A 17,625-nucleotide genomic window follows, 5' to 3' on the forward strand; every position below is an offset into this window, starting at 1 on the left:
GAGAAGTGGACAGGCAGATTTATCCATTGAAGTCTTACCAGCTTCACAGGTTAGAAAGGTGTGCTCCAATCAGGACCGAGGTGGAAAGGTCATCAGGTTCACATAGGTGGGTGTCAGGGGCTCTCTGTTCATCTTAAGGTCCTCTGCTTTTTTTGTGAAAATTTTATGCAGAAATATGTGTAGAACTGTGGTAGTAGATTTATCTTGTGGGGAAAAGCATGACAAAGAGGGGACCGTAAAACAGGTATCAGGATTATATTCCATCTAGAGTAGAATTAAGTCATTAAATATATGTGCATTGTTAGGTCAGTAAGTTTTCTGTAATAAAAGTAAAGAGTTAATATTTCACTTTTGTACATGAATGGGTTCATTTACATATGTTTCATGTGTTCATTAAACATATATTCATGTGCCAAGACTTTAGTTGCTGAAGGCACAATAGTGAAAAGACAGAGGGGTCCCTGTCCTCACTGTGCAAGAGTGTCCAAGTACAAGGTACTTTGGAACTCACAACAGAGAAGCTTGAGATGGTCAAGAGACCTCTTGTGAAATTGAATTTCATGTTGGAACCATACAACATTTAGCTGTGCTGGAGAAAAGCATCCTAGGCAGAAAAATACAGCAGTTCAATGGCCTCATAGTGACAAAGCATATTGTAACTTGTGAAATAACTAAGCGACCCTTATATTTAAAAGGTAAGAATGTAAAGGAGAGTAATGCTGTTTGAGGCAATATATACAGGCAGGGGGCCAGATGACACAAGGTTTGGGGGTTGAGTTTAAGGTTTTAAGGTTTTATTCCAAGAGTAGTGTTATGTAACTGAAAGGTTTTAAATGGGAAAGACTGACTTGTGTCCTCAAAAAAAGTTCTCCTGCTTGCACTTAGAAGGAATGGATTGATCAGAACAACAGTAGATAGGGAGAAAGGCCAAGAAGAGACTATCGCCGTGGTCTCTGTTAGAAATTATGGTGGTTTGCCCTAGGCAGTGACAGTGTAAATGGAAAGAAGTGACATATTCTGGAGATATTTAGTTGGTAGAATTGAATCCCCAGAATTTATCTTCAAGGCATTTGTAGTCTCAGGGGACAGGGAGACATATGAACAATTAATTTGAAAATAGAGTGACGTGTAAAATGAGAACAAAATAATCATAGCTGTGTAGTTGTTAGTTTGCATAATACTTCCTAATGCCTCTTGGCTGTGAACTGAAGAAAGCTCATAGTGAATTGCAAATAGCAGGAAATCTAGGGTTTGGTCCCTATTAAAGAAGGAAAAGGGGAATGAAAAGAAAATTTGCATTTATTGAGTTCCTCAATAAAGGTCCAGGGTCCAACAGCTGTACGGGGCTGCTCCACAGCACATCCTAGGGGCAGCTGTTCCTCCTGGAAGCTGCACGGTATCCAGAATTCGTTCCAGGAAGCCATCACTTTCCTCTCCTGGAGCCCTTCACCTGAAGAAAAGCCACAAGTAATTTGATATACTGCCCTGAGCCCATGAGTGTTTAAGAAAAAATTAAGTAGAAAATTCTGAAACATGAAACTGTCACAGTTTATTGTGTTCTCCAAACACACTTGGGAATTGAACTCTTTAGATCACTTATGACCCAAGAATCTGGCGAAAGTCAGTGGTCCAGGAAAACGGCCCAGGCTGTGTTTGGCATAGAGCCACTTGTTCTAAGAACAGTCCTGGTGTCCTCCTTATGGGACTTCAGAAATAAAGACTGACCTTTGTGACAATAAACATTTATCAGTTCTTTTACCATTGAAAATCTGCTTATTTAGCACTAGTATAATGTGTACTGTTAGAAGGACTGATGCTGAAGCTCCAATACTTTGGTCACTTGATGCAAATAGCCAATTCATTGGAAAAGGCTCTGACACTGGGAAAGATTGAAGGCAGGAGGAGAAGGGAGCGAGAGATGATGAGTTGGTTGAGTGGCATCACCGACTCAATGGACATGAGTTTGAGCCAGCTCCAGGAGATAGTGAAGACAGGGAAGCCTGGCGTGCTGCAGTCCACGGGATTGCAGAGTCGGACACGACTTAGAACCTGAATGTAATGCGTACTGTACTTTGGAAAATGCTGTTGTAAATCCTGCCTCAGTTCTGTTGCTCTTTCAAACCCACCTTATGAGAATTTGAGACAAGAGGCATAGGGAAAGAATTTACATGCTAAATCAGTTGTGGGTTTTAATCCCAGCTGGCGTTGACTCATTGGAAAAGACTCTGATGCTGGGAGGGATTGGAGGCAGGAGGAGAAGGGGACGACAGAGGATGAGATGGCTGATGGCATCACCGACTTGATGGTCATGAGTTGGGGTGAACTCCGGGAGTTGGTGATGGACAGGGAGGCCTGGCGTGCTGCGATTCATGGGGTCGCAAAGAGTCGGACACGACTGAGCGACTGAACTGAACTGAACTGGGCCACTCAGTAGCTACAATTCACACTCTTGAATTTTCTGTATATGTTTTATTATCTTTCAGATGTGAATAAAAAGACTTTATTTGCAGGAGTATGAAACTTAATTGGGGTCATTATGAGACAATGACAAGTGGTGATAGGGGCTGTGAGCCAGATTCCTTTCACCGAGACTGAGACAGGGACTATGGCACCCGGGTGTTTTCTCACCCATTGAGCTTCCGAGATCCTCCTCCAGGGTCCTGCTTCCTTTGGGAGAAGTCGTCACAGAGGCAGGGGCTCTGGCCTGATTCCTACATTGTATGGGACACCCCTGACACTTAGTACATCCCAACCCATCCTCTCCCTGCCCTGTCCTCAGATCAGATGAGATCAGTCACTCAGTTGTGTCCGACTCTTTGTGACCCCATGAACTGCAGCACACCAGGCCTCCCTGTCTAACACCAACTCCCAGAGTTCACTCAGATTCACATCCATCGAGTCATTGATGCCATCCAGCCATCTCATCCTATGTCGTCCCCTTCTCCTCCCGCTCCCAATCCCTCCCAGCATCAGAGTCTTTTCCAATGAGGCAACTCTTCGCATGAAGTGGCCAAAGTGTTGGAGTTTCAGCTTTAGCACCATTCCTTGCAAAGAAATCCCAGGGCTGATCTCCTTCAGAATGGACTGGTTGGATCTCCTTGAAGTCCAAGGGACTCTCAAGAGTCTTCTCCAACACCAAAGTTCAAAAGCATCAATTCTTCGGCACTCAGCCTTCTTCACAGTCCAACTCTCACATCCATACATGACCACAGGAAAAACCATAGCCTTGACTAGACGAACCTTTGTTGGCAAAGTAATGTCTCTGCTTTTGAATATGCTATCTAGGCTGGTCATAACTTTCCTTCCAAGGAGTAAGCATCTTTTAATTTCATGGCTGCAATCACCATCTGCAGTGATTTTGGAGCCCAGAAAAACAAAGTCTGACACTGTTTCCACTGTTTCCCCATCTATTTCCCATGAAGTGATGGGACCGGATGCCATGATTTTTGTTTTCTGAATGTTGAGCTTTAAGCCAACTTTTTCACTCTCCACTTTCACTTTCTTCAAGAGGCTTTTGAGTTCCTCTACACTTTCTGTCATAAGGGTGGTGTCATCTGCATATCTCAGGTTATTGATATTTCTCCCGGCAATCTTGATTCCAGCTTGTGTTTCTTCCAGTCCAGTGTTTCTCATGATGTACTCTGCATAGAAGTTAAATAATCAGGGTGACACTATACAGCCTTGACGTCCTCCTTTTCCTAGCCCCACCCAAATGCACGTGCACACACGCAGTGCACACACACACACACACACACATATTTGATGTTATCTAGGTCACATGGGGGTTGCACCCTGTGATATTCTTCATATGCCTGTAGAACACAGAAGCCCTACCAAACACTCCCTAAGACAATCTGAAATCTGTATTTGCATGAGGTGTAAAATAATAGATGTGGCTGATAAAACAGCTGAAGGAGAATGCCAGGAATTAACCAATATCTGCATAAGGTGGTGGAAAATCAAATCAAATGCCACCAAAGATATATGGAACCACATACTCCTATTGCATTGTTTATAAGCAAAGAATAACTCTTTGGGAAAACACCCTTGGGCTTTCTAGAGGTTTCAGAATACCACTTGGTAAATTGCCATTTCATATACTAATTGTTACCTAAGTTAGCTAAAAAATTAATTTACTGTGTGTATCTGTTAATCTCAGGACTCTTTCAGAAAGTACAAGAACACTACAAAACTGATTGGTTTTCTATTTTAGTGATTGTTTTAGCCATAAGCCATTCTACTGCTCTTCCTTGTCAAATATCTATTTATTCAGTGTGGCCTATGTTGAGAATGGTTTTTAGAAATAGAGAAGTAAAATATGACCTAAGACAAATAGAATGTTAACTGCAAGAGTAATTTAGGTCAGAGTAACAGGGAGAATTTATTGCTAAGTCAAATATTAGATAATATCCTGAAAGACATTTATCTCAAGTGCCCAGTAGTCCACCTAATGTTAACAGTGACATAAATCCCAATAAATCCAGGTGAAGTTGTTAGGTTATTCATTTCTTAGTACCTGCTCTCGTTACCTTTTCTCTCTAGTGGTTGTAAATCCTTGAAACAAGATTCATTGATCTATTCATTCGTACATTAATTCATTCCACAATATTATTGAATGCCTGTCTTTATTTATAATTTTTATGTAAGTTCTTAATGCAGTAAAACTAAGATAAAGGTACACAAATCATAAATTATGGCTCAGTGAATTATCATAAAATAAACATACTCATGGACTCACCAGGACCCAAGTCAGGAAACAGAAAATTTTCAACATCCCCAGATCACCTTCGTGCATGCTGCCAATCACCATCTGCTTCCAAAGGTAACTATTTTGACCTCTCACCTGTTTTAGACTGTTTACACAGGGACTCATCCTGGATGTATTTTTTATGTGTCTGAATTCTCGTTCAATGTTATTTTTGGAGATTTATGCAAATTATAAATAAGACATTATGTCACTGGTTTTTATTACTGTGTTATTCTGTTGTCTGAATAAACCACAGGGAATTCAGCCATTCTGTAGAGGATATTCCCATTTTGGGGATACTGAGAATAATGTTACTTTGAACATTCTTGCATATGTGTGCTTGGTGCACGTATGTGTGCATTTCTTTTGAGTTTATACCTGCAATGTGTATTGTAAAATAGACATCTTAAGCAAACAACCCATTGAATTTTTATCCATGCTTACTCTTATGTAATTACCACCAAGATCAAGATGACTCCCAGAAAATTCCCTAGGATCTTTCCATATATTTAGACTCTTTCAAATAATTTCTAGTTGTCTACCATGATTATCCTTCTCATAATTCCTTAAGCATATTATTAATAGTTCTTTTAAAGTCCTGGTGTGATAAATCCAGGGGATCTTCCCAACCTAGGGATTGAACCCTGGTCTCCCACATTGCAGACAGATTCTTTACCAGCTGAGCCACCAGGGGAGCCCAAGAATACTGGAGTGGGTAGCATATCCCTTCAGCAGATCTTCCTGACCCAGGAATTGAACCGGGCTCTCCTGCATTGCAGGCAGATTCTTTACCAACTGAGCTATCAGGGAAGCCCCAATTCTGTTTTATTCACCTTCTAAGAGTCTATTTTCTGTTTTCTCAACTTTTCTATAAATTCTTATATTCTCATATGGCTGATTATTTTTGATTGATAACTAAACATTGTATATGGAAATGCATAGAAACAATTTGAGGCTGTCCTTCTTCAGAGATGATTTACTCTTGCTTTCAATAGGCAGTTCTGCTTTTGATACATCCTAGTAAGTCAATCAGAATGAGATGGCTTGTAACTGGGCTTCAGACCTTATGAAAGCTATTTGTTTTCAGCTCACTCATTCCTGGGCTAAAGTTTTGCTGCTTTTCAACCCCAAATTGGGGAGGTTTACCTGGCCTTCTTGTCCTTGGGAGGCCATGATTTCAAATGTGTGTTTCTAGTGTCTCCAGAAGTGGCAACAACTCTGGGAGATTCCCAGACAGTCAGCCACTTTGGAAATCAGTCATCACTCCCAACCCACCCCCTAACCCAGGCAAATGCTCTTCCAAATGCTTGGCTCGCCTCACTGCATTTTCTATTTTTGTATATCCTAGACCCTGAAAATTCTCATTGTTTAGTCCTCTAGTGCATTTGAACATGAAAAAAAGTTTTGTGTTTCTTCATCTAGTTGCTGTCTGAGGGACATTAGGACCAAAGCAGATTAGCCTGCCTTCGCCAGAAACCCAAGTCCTTGAGTGCTTTTTTAAAATGCAGGCTCTGTGTAAGAAGTTGCAGACACCAAGTTTAATAAGAAACAATTCCTGCCCTCAAGCAACTCACAGTGTTCTAGGAAAGACAAACCAAAATCTTACATCACCTTGCTATTAGGGCTGTAATAGAAGTAAGGATTAGGGCCGGCAAGGGCCTGAGGAAGCAATAATTAACTCTGTGTGGTGTGTCAGCCTGAGAATTACAAAAGAAAAGGTGTTTGCTTGTCAGAGAGTATGGCATAAATGGAAGATATCAGAAAGAGTGCTTGGTAAGTTAACCAGAAAGTAACCCTTGAGTTGAGATTTAGAGTAATTAGGAATTTTCCTGTGGCTCAGGAAAGGAACGAGGGTAGAGTATGTCGGGCCTAGGGAAAATAACACACAAGTCTAGGCTGATATCCAGGTGTCTCTCCATCCTCCTTCCTTCCTTCCTTCTAGGTGAATATTTAATAGTTGTGAGGATGCTGAGAGTGGGTTGCCACAAAACTCCTTCATCCATATTATGAAGTGTTCCCAAACTTTTTATTTTCTCTATCGTCCCTTATAGTCCTTAAGTTCCTGGACCTGAAGCCGAGAAGAAATCCAAACCATGCCTATTTCGAGCAAAGCTAGCATCTTTGTCTTCTCTGAAGGCTAGATTCGTAAACACAACTGGTTTGACTTTTAGAATGATTGTCAGTTCAACAACAATGGCAAGAACCCCAAAACAAACAAAAAAAAATATGGAATAGTCAGACCTAGAAATATAAGCAGAAAACCCAGAGCACATGAGGACAGGATTTTGGCCATCTGCTTCATATAAACTTATTTCTAAACTATGCTGTGTGATTGGACTGGATCTATATAAACATCTGGTTCAGCCTTTACAATAGTCAGTTTTTCTCTTTTGGCTTGACTTATTTTTACTGAACTTGGCCTTCTTAATGGGCTCATCAGTTTAGCTTGCAGACATAGCCTGTGTATATTATTTTTTTCCAAACAACGTGGCAGAATTCAGGAGCTCCTTTATGAGAAGCAGACTGATAACCGAGAGCTCACTGACACAGGGCTTTTTTTCTGCTTACATCTATGGATTTTTATTTCAGCTGTCTTGGAATCTTGCTTGAGACAATAGAGGGAAGATTTCCAAGAAGTTGTTATGTCTTGCTATTATTGTGGGAATAAGGATTTCATTAAGACAGATTAGTCAAAGAAAATATACAGACAGTGATTCCAGGCAAAACAATTTGTTATTTTAGCAGTCTATTCGTATCAGAAATCTTCTTGTGTAAACTAGGATAGAAATCTAGTTCATATGTGTTCTTTCCTTTCCTCTTATCTTGATGCTATTCTGCTTTTTGGTTCCTTTTCCAGAGAACATTCTCAGTCATATTTGCTAATGTGAAGGGCTCTTAACAAGCCATAGACTTTTATATCTTCAGAGCACTCTTTAGTACAGTTGGTCTTATGTGGAATTCATTCAAAACATCATTAATTACCACATGAGCCAAAATCATCTTCTGTTCATCTGTAGCTGCAGACTTTTTGGAGGTTATTGTTGGATTTTCTTGTTGTAGTTTGTCTGTTTCTTTGGCAGTAGTGATGTGGTCTTAGGAAGAAGGTATGAGTGAACTTAGGGTTTCAGGCTAGGACAAAAAAGAAGGGGTTGACAGACTGGATTAGATGGCTATTTGGCTATTTGTAAGCTTATCCTCTCATAAGACTATATTCTTCTGATGCATTATTTTCCAAGTCTAAAGAGTATTTTTTCTTTCCAGTTTTAGTATGCTAACTCAGGGAATTATTACACTTCTGCACAATTCTTAAGGAAGTCATACCTAAACTTCTTTCATGGTTGAAATCTTTGTTACCTGTTCTGCAAGATAAATCCAATAATGTTTTTCCATGGCTTGTCAGCAAACAACAACAACAACAACAAAAGATAACATATCACATACAAATTACTAGCTAAAGTACCTGTTTATCACTTTATATCCAGCATCTTGGTGGAACTTAATAAAATAGATCAAGTGAAGAGAGAACCAAAGGTTTTTGGGGGCCATCTCTGGGCTATGTATTTTGCTTAAGGTATGCTGCTGCTGCTGCTGCTAAGTTGCTTCAGTTGCATCTGACTCTGTGTGACCCCGTAGACGGCAGCCCACCAGGCTCCCCCATCCCTAGGATTCTCCAGGCAAGAACACCGGAGTGGATTGCCATTTCCTTCTCCAATGGGTGAAAGTGAAAAGTGAAAGTGAAGTCGCTCAGTTGTGTCTGACTTTTAGTGACCCCATGGACTGCAGCTCCTCCAGGCTCCTCCATCCATGGGATTTTCCAGGCAAGAGTCCTGGAGTGGGGTGCCATTGCCTGCTCCGTAAGGTCTGCTAGTTAATACTGATTACCTTTGTAAGGAAGATGTTTTCAACAGTTTAAAGCTGAGAACATAGTCTGCTATGTGACTTGCATGTTGCAAAACTTTGTTGTCAAGTGTTGGTTGAAAAGAATTTCATGACCTGAAGTTTTTGCTCAGTTGTCTAAGATACATTGTTAAGCATTTTATATCTTGGCGACACTGCTTTCTTGGGATTTGGCGGAATTTTCAAGGCTGAAAAAGAATGAGGAATGTGATTTTCCAATTATATTGATCACCTGAAGGAGAAAGAGAAAAGTTATTATTGGCTTGCCTTCAGAAGTGAATATCTACCTTAGGAATGTGACTGAATGTGTCTTATCAAATTCATTGTACATTTTGGCTACTTTTAATCTTGAAGTTATTTTGGGCAAATAAGCATACGTGTTGTACAATACCAGTGTAATGAATTAAAATGGAAATGTTTTATATTTATATCTTTTTTATTTCATCATTTCACTGTTCCAGAACATTTGCTTACATTTTACTTTGGGGAAGTTGGGAGTGTGAGATGGTGCTATGCTTCCATCTGAACTTTAGGTCTCTATAATGTTGGAATCTACCATTGTTCATCAGTGTGACTGATTCTCTTATTATTTTATGCCCATTTCCAGGCATATTGACCAAGGACTCTTTTGATTTTACTGTCTTCAAATGCTCTGTAAAAGAGAAATTCATAGACCTAAGTGTTAGAAGGGCCATTAAAGTAAAGGGAAAGGAGCAATTTTCTTAGGTATCTACTTGCACCAGGAGTAGGGTTGCTAGATTTAGCAAATGGAAACACAGGAAATCTAGTTAAATTTGAACTTCAAATAAATACTGTAATGGATAAACATATTTAAAAACATTCATTGTTTATTTGACAACCTTAGGCATTATACTGGACACTTGAAATCTTACTTATTTTAATCCTAATGTCACTCCTCTGGGGAAAAATAATACTGTGTCACTCCTTTACAGATAAGAAAACTGAGGCTCAGGGAGCATGTGTTAATGTTCCATTAGTAATGTTGCAGCTGGAATTTTGAAGCCCAGATGTGTCTGATTCCAGTGTCTACTCACTTCTCCCTACCCCGTGCTGATTCCAAGAGTATTTCCATTCATTTCAAAGGGGCTAACAAAATTCTAAAACAAATACATCTAAAATATCAACCAGAACTCTGCTTCCCTGAATAAAACCATTTTGGTTCATTCTTTCAAATTGATGTTACTGTTATGAATTCCTAAGAGAAAGAATGGATGCATTACAAATTCAAGATATAACAAATCATCACAACACCCCTTAAATGATGCTTGAGAAACTGACCCTTAAGTCTTTGTCCTTCATCTAGACAAAGCAATCTCCATACAGAATCCTTGATTAGATCCTCTCTTTTATGTTCAAGCTGGTTTTAGAAAAGGCAGAAGAACCAGAGACCAAATTGTCAACATCTGCTGGATTATTGAAAAAGCAAGATAATTCCAGAAAAACATCTATTTCTGCTTTATTGACTATGCCAAAGCTTTTGACTGTGTGGATCACAATAAACTGTGGAAAATTCTGAAAGACTTGGGAATACCGGACCACCTGAACTGCCTCTTGAGAACTCTGTATGCAGGTCAGGAAGCAATGGTCAGAACTGGACATGGAACAACAGACTGGTTCCAAATAGGAAAAGGAGTACGTCAAGGCTGCATATTGTCACCCTGCTTATTTAACTTCTATGCAGAGTACATCATGAGAAACGCTGGGCTGGAAGAAGCACAAGCTGGAATCAAGATTGCCGGGAGAAATATCAATAACCTCAGATATGCAGATGACACCACCCTTATGGCAGAAAGTGAAGAAGAACTAAAAAGCCTCTTGATGAAAATGAAAGAGGAGACTGAAAAAGTTGGCTTAAAGCTCAACATTCAGAAAATGAAGATCATGGTATCTGATTCCTTCATTTCTATGCAAATAGATGGGGAAACAGTGGAAACAGTTGCAGACTCTATTTTTTTGGCTCCAAAATCACTGCAGATGGTGACTGCAGCCATGAAATTAAAAGACGCTTACTCCTTGGAAAGAACGTTATGACCAACCTAGACAGCATATTAAAAACCAGAGACATTACTGTGCCAACAAAGGTCCATCTAGTCAAGACTATGGTTTTTCCAGTGGTCATGTATGGATGGGAGAGTTGGACTATAAAGAAAGCTGAGAGCCGAAGAATTGATGCTTTTGGACTGCAAGGAGATCCAACCAGTCCATCCTAAAGGAGATCAGTCCTGAGTGTTCATTGGAAGGACTGTATTGAAGTTGAAACTCCAATACTTTGGCCACCTCATGTGAAGAGTTGACTCATTTGAAAAGACTCTGATGCTGGGAAAGACTGAGGGCAGGAGGAGAAGGGGATGACAGAGGATGAGACGGTTGGAAGGCATCACCGACTCAATGGACATGAGTTTGGGTAAACTTTGGGAGTTGGTGATGGACAGGGAGGCCTGGTGTGCTGTGGTTCATGGGGTTGCAGAGTTGGACACGACTGAGCGACTGAATGGAACTGTATGTAAATGTTTGATGATTTGATTCTCAGCGTTCTGTATTAAGATTTAATCTTTAAATTTTCATAGAGGATCTGTATTCTTCATGTTCAGGGAAAATCAGAAAACAGTAAATAAAGATAGATAAATATTCAGAAAATAAAATCCCAATGTCCACTCTTAACTCCATTAGTCTTTAATTCTCTTCTTTAATAGTGAAAGGTGCTATCAGTGTCGCAGGATCAGAAAGTAAATACAACAGTGATTATTCAAGATTAAGGTGCTTAGTAAACATATAATAAGTGTTGTAGAATACCATAGGCAGTGATAAGTTCTTATTTTGCTTGAAACAAAGTTTGTGATTGATCAGTCCTTACTTGTTTCAACAAACACAGCAAGTTAACATTCTGGATGGATGCAGAATGCTGATGAAGAAAATTCCATTCTAACATCAACTTTGGACCCCAGATGACCCACAGTAAGAAGTTTTCTTTTTTCCATCTACTTATTCCAAATAATTGCTCTTCTTTCAGTGAGAACACTGTTCTTTGACAGCTGTTTTCAATATGCTTCTGTTTGTTCCAGTGTCTCATATATACTCAGATCTTCAGTCTGACCTGGGATGACATTATCTACTCACTTTAAGTTCTTGCTGTACAATTAAATTCGGGTATCTCTTTCTTTCAACCTTACAAGCTTTCTGCAAATCTTCCTTCATAATTCATTTTATATGAACCTCTTTTATTTGTCTCACAAACAATTTATTATTTAAAAATTTGTGTTGGACGGGATAAGCATTCTGAACACACTCTTATAAGAAACAGTCACTAGTCCGTATCTCTTAAAATATTTTCTTGCACTGAATCAGGATTGCTTTTACGGGAACAACATCTGACATTTTAATCTTTTGGTTCCCTTTCTTGTTTTATTTTTAGACATTAAAAATTTTGTTCACTTTGGGGAGGTATTTTTAATAATTTGTTTCCATAAATGTTTGTCAAGCATGTTTCTATAATTTCATTTCTAATTAAAAAGCAAGCCAAAAAAGTTGTTATTGAAAGTAATTTCATCCTTTCAGAAAATTTGCTAAGATAATAATACAAGGAGGCCCTGAATGTCAGGTACTCACTCAAATTCATTGGTTCTTATTGTTCTTCTCCCCCTCTTTGTGTGTGTGTGTGTGTGTGTGTGTGTATTTCTATCATCTATTTATTTAAATTTCAATATATGTGTATATGGAGGGGGATTTCCAAACAAGAAGCAATGCTTCAATACCAGATGAGTGTCCTGCAGTTCATCTCAGTTCTGATACTGTGTGCCTGGAGATACTGTCAGATCCCAAGGTTGGGGTCTCTGTTCCCTAAGAGTGTCCCCCCTCCCACCACCTCAGATGCTGGTTGAAAGTCCAGGTTATCACCTGAGCTCTTGAGGATTGGCTTTCTATAGACCAGAAATTCCAGTGACTCTTTCTTTGGGTTCAATTAATTTGTTAGGGTGACTCACAAAACTGAGAAACATATTACTTACCAGTTTCTTATAAAGAGACCAGTTTATTATAGAAGGATATAACTCAGAAATAGCCAGATGGAGGAGATGCACAGGGCAGGGTATGGGCAAAGGGCTTCTGTGCTCTCTGAGAGTGATGCTCTTTCCAGATCTCCAAGTGTTCATCAATCCAGAGGCGCTATGAATCCTGTCCTTGTGTCTGTATGGAGTCTTCATTACAGAGGCATGATTGAATCACTGTCATTGAAGGTTGAACTCAATCTCCATCCTCTCTCCCTTTCAAGGAGGTCTGGTTGTGGTGGTGAGGGGAGGGCTGTGGGACTCAAAGTTTTAACCCTCTAGTCGCATATTGGCTCCCCCAGTAACCAGTCCCTATCCTGGGAAGCTTTCCAAAATCACCTGTTGATGTAACAATTTATACTTTACTGCCGTTCACTTAGGAAATTCCAAGAGCTCTGTGCCAGGAATGGAGATGAAGACCAAATATATATTTGTTTTTATACATCATAATTTCATACTATTTATTTTCCTCATCATCTGCCTTTGCTTTTTCCATTTTACTGAGAATGGAAGGTTTTTTTTTTTTTTTTTTAAAGAAATAGCATGCAATGTTATGCTTTCTCTTATTTTTTTCATAATTCCATTTTTTGCTCTTCAATCTTTCACTGACTGCTTGTTGTTATTATTCTTTTTTAGTAAACTTAAACATACATGAGAAAATAGCTTTCTAGACCTAGTGTATGCCAGTACACTAGCACGCTGTATGCCAGTAAAGAGTATGTAGTTACGCTTTGTTCCACCCTGTGTTGGTCAGATCTGTACAATAGATTAAGTTGTATAGCTTCATCTAATCATTAGTTTCCAGAAGGTTTCTATCAAGTGCTACTGCTACCGCTAAGTCGCTTCAGTCGTGTCCGACTCTGTGCGACCCCATAGACGGCAGCCCACCAGGCTCCCCCGTCCCTGGGATTCTCCAGGCAAGAACACTGGAGTGGGTTGCCATTTCCTTCTCCAATATGTGAAAGTGAAAAGTGAAAGTGAAGTCACTCAGTCGTGCCCGACTCTTAGTGACCCCATGGACTGCAGCCTACCAGGCTCCTCCGTCCATGGGATTTTCCAGGCAAGAGTACTGGAGTGGGGTGAGGTTCTCTAAATTTTAAGTTTGATTATTTCATTCCATTGTTGGGATTTCTGACATTGCTGCAATAAAGGATTGTACTACTATAATTCTTAGTGTACTGTGCTCCTTCAACTCTTCCTGTTCTACTCCCATTAGAGCACTTTGTCTTGGAAGTTGACACTTTTCAGAATGAAATACACCACTGTTGACCTCCCAAATTTCTTCCTTAATTGTTTTTCTGAGCATTGATGTTTCCAAATCAATGAAGAGAGGGATTGATGATGGAACAATTCTACTCTGGCTACCACAAAAAATAACAGTTATGTATTTTAGGGACAGAGTTTAATGTTTTGGTACCTTCTTAAGAGTGTGATGAAGAGTTATTTCTGTGTACTTTCAGATGCACTGACTTTTTCTGTTTGTGGTGACATAGCATGGATGCTGCCTTCATTGACCTTTCAATACAGTTTCTGAAACTTCAAATTTAATGGCAGTTAATCCAAAATTCGTAGACAGTTGACTCTTAGTTCTACTTAAAAACATGAGAATGGAAATAGTGCTATGCCTGGGTTGAGCCATTCATGCCTTATAATATTTTAAGTGTTTTAAATTGCCAGGTAATATTTATTATTTTAATAGTTATACTCAAGGCACAATTTATTTGCTCTGGCTCTAATATAAAATTCATTTAGATTGTGTTAGAGACAAATTCAGTAGAATTTGCTATGTGATAGAAACTATCATTCATTCTCTTTTTCATTCATTTTGAATGATTGAAGAACATAGATTTCTAAAAGAATCAACTTTGGATTTTAAATGTAAACTTTGAATCCTGGGTCTACTTTTGATTGTTTTATACCATCAGATAATTTTAACTTTTCTAGTTAAAGAATTTTAACTTCCCTAGGTCCCATTTGCATGCTTTGACTTCAGTACTCTGTATTTCAAAAGTAGCTATGAGGATTGAAGTTATCTTGAAAAAATGTAAATTCTGTGGCATTGTGTGTGGCTTTTCAAGTTGGTGCTCCATATATGAAAGTTGATGTTGTTTTTATATAGTTTCTGTTTCTGGGAAAAAATCCCACTATTTGTCTGTGCAGCAGAACTAGAAGCACAGTTTACTGATAAAAACTACCTCAGCTAGCAGGTTATGTCTCTGTAGCGTGCAAACCTTACTTATGGATGACGAGCCCTCTTGTTTTCCAGTAAGTTACTTTTGCAGTTGATTGTATGGATCTGAATGAAAGATACCATATGTTCCAGGCCTGGGCAATACATATTAATAAGCAATAGTGTAAAAAGTTTATAAACAGAAATGTCAGTTAAATAGAGCTGGGAGAGCTCGCAAATCCTGATGTTAGCAGAGTCTCTAACAGAAAGACTATTCTTTCAAGGACTCAGCCAATGAAAAGCCATGGCTCTCTGTCTACTATAGCCCTCTTGACTTCCTTTGCTTCTCTATAAAGTGCTTTTCCTTGCTTGTACTGTGGGGATTTGCCCGTGGATCACATGGTTGCAGATCCACCATTGCAGTTCTCTGTCAATTCTCAACAAACCCATGTTTGCTGGGGAAATAGCTGGCCATCTGTTAATTTCAGGTCAACGATAGAACACTGACTGTACTTACCCTGATGCACTCAGCAGAGCCACACCACCTTAAATTGTCACAGTCTGTACACTTAATTGCCACATTATATGCCAATAATTTTAACAACTTTATTAAACTCTACTGAAGGATGCAACATAAAGGTACTTTTATAGCTGTTGCAGTTCCAACTTGAACTTCAGGCTTACTCTGTGCCCTGGGTCACATAACTGGGTTTTTATCTTTCCAGCTCTGCCTCTGTGCTTCTCTTGGTGATAATAGCAAATCCAATTTCCAAAATGAAGTCAGTGTTAATGGCAGGTGTGGGGCATTTGTTCAGTCTGCTCTTGTATTCCTTAGCTTTGATGCCTCTACATGTACACGCCTCCTGCATTGGTAGCTTTGTGGCTTTCTGTGAGATTTCCTGGTGCTTACAGTGTTCCACAGCCTCTGGTGGACAGAGTGCTTCCTACCAGAGTGAGCGTCCTCTCAGCATCTCTAGTGAGAATACCGTTTTATAATTTTATAATTTTTCCTCTCCAATGGTCTGGGCCAGTCCCAGGTGCTGGCTTGTCTTAGACTGCTTCATGCTGTGACACTTAACTGAGTTATACTGAGCCAAGTTCCAAGCCATGACTAATCCATTTTTAGTATTTAGGCAATGGAAAATGGTTCAAATTTATTGTAGATTATATCTAGGATAAAGTATTTATTCTTATTCAATTGGTATATTTGAGAGAAGCAAAATGCTTATTTTACTTAAATACTGTACCATGTGAAAATTTATTTTCTTGAGAGGAGTAAGAAAATCATCTCATTTATTTTTTTCTTCATGTTCACAATGGAAAGCCAGATTAAGTCCCATAATACAAATAAATAAAAACTGTTTAATGGCATGTCAGCTTGAACAATGACATAGCAAATGTGAAATTAAATTTTAATGCATTTTTGAAATATGAGGAAAGGATAACCATACAGAAAGCTATATTATGAGCTCAGAAAGCATTAACCATTTTTATAAAAATATTAATAATTTATCATTAACAAAAGGTGGAATGAAAAATCATTGCAAATACTTTGAAGCACACATCTTAAATAAGCTGGTGATTTGCAAATAGCCTGTCAGAATCTTGCAGTTTTATTTGAAAGTTTTATTTTATTTATTTTTAGAGGCAGTTTGTACAGGATATTTAAAAAAATGAAAGAATTTGGTAAAGGAAAATACCTTTATATTTGTGGCAGTAAATGACATTCATTTTAAAAGCCTAAAGGTCTGCACATTACTTGTGTCCTCTCTTCAGTCTGCATCCCAAGGACACTGAAATGTGACCACAGATGTGTTTATTTTCCTAGACAGAACACATAGCAGAGTAAGAAGGACACTCAAATGCTTCATAAACAAATAAGCATGGTATCCATTCTGTTAGTTGAAATACAGCCACGTCATGTGCCTGTGATCACTCAGAGCCCCATTCTTGCCAGCGGTGGAGAAAGACAGACTGCCGCGCTGTGCAGGATTCTTGCAAACCTTGACTGTGTAAATGCTTTACGACAGTTACCACATAAGCCCAATAATCACTCTGCAGAGGAGTTTGAAATTATGTGCCTTCAGGGTGAAGTAAATTTTGTTCCTGGACTTTGATACTACTTAACAAAGACTCTCTTTTCTGTCATACCAGCTGGAACACCATGTTTCAAGGGTAAACTCTTGAAAAAACTCCCAAATTGCTGTTTTCTTATTTTTTTTAATCTGAATAGGCAGAGGAATTAACTATGTTTTTCCAGTTTTAATTTTTTAAGAGACTGACTCATTTGGTTTGATTATGAGGTTATATATCTTACAAGGTGTATTATGCTTTCTGGGACTCCTCAAAGCCTTATATTTTTCTTGCACCAGAAAGAACTATCTGTGGCAGCTACTTGCAGCCAGCTTGGAGTAATTGGTGTCACTCAGGCTTGTCTTTCTGCCATTAACAGCTAGAAAATAGAGGAAAATATGTGAACCAGCTGTTCACAGACACCAGATACCCGGCAGGGTGTTTGAGGAAGTTGAGATGGGGCAGAGTATTGAAGAAGAGGGAGATTTGGAGAGAACATGTTTCAGGATATTTCACTACACATCTGCAGACTGAAACTTCACAAAACCAGGCAAAAACAAAAGTACTAGAAAGAATTAGTTGAAACATTCCTAAGGCTTACACGGGGCTAGAAGAGACTTGAGTTCCAACTAACGAGAATGGAGAAACCTCACTGAACATGTGGGGACATTCAG

Source organism: Bos indicus, chromosome 23 (assembly GCF_029378745.1).
Source record: "Bos indicus isolate NIAB-ARS_2022 breed Sahiwal x Tharparkar chromosome 23, NIAB-ARS_B.indTharparkar_mat_pri_1.0, whole genome shotgun sequence".
NCBI classification, from domain to species: Eukaryota; Metazoa; Chordata; class Mammalia; order Artiodactyla; family Bovidae; genus Bos; species Bos indicus.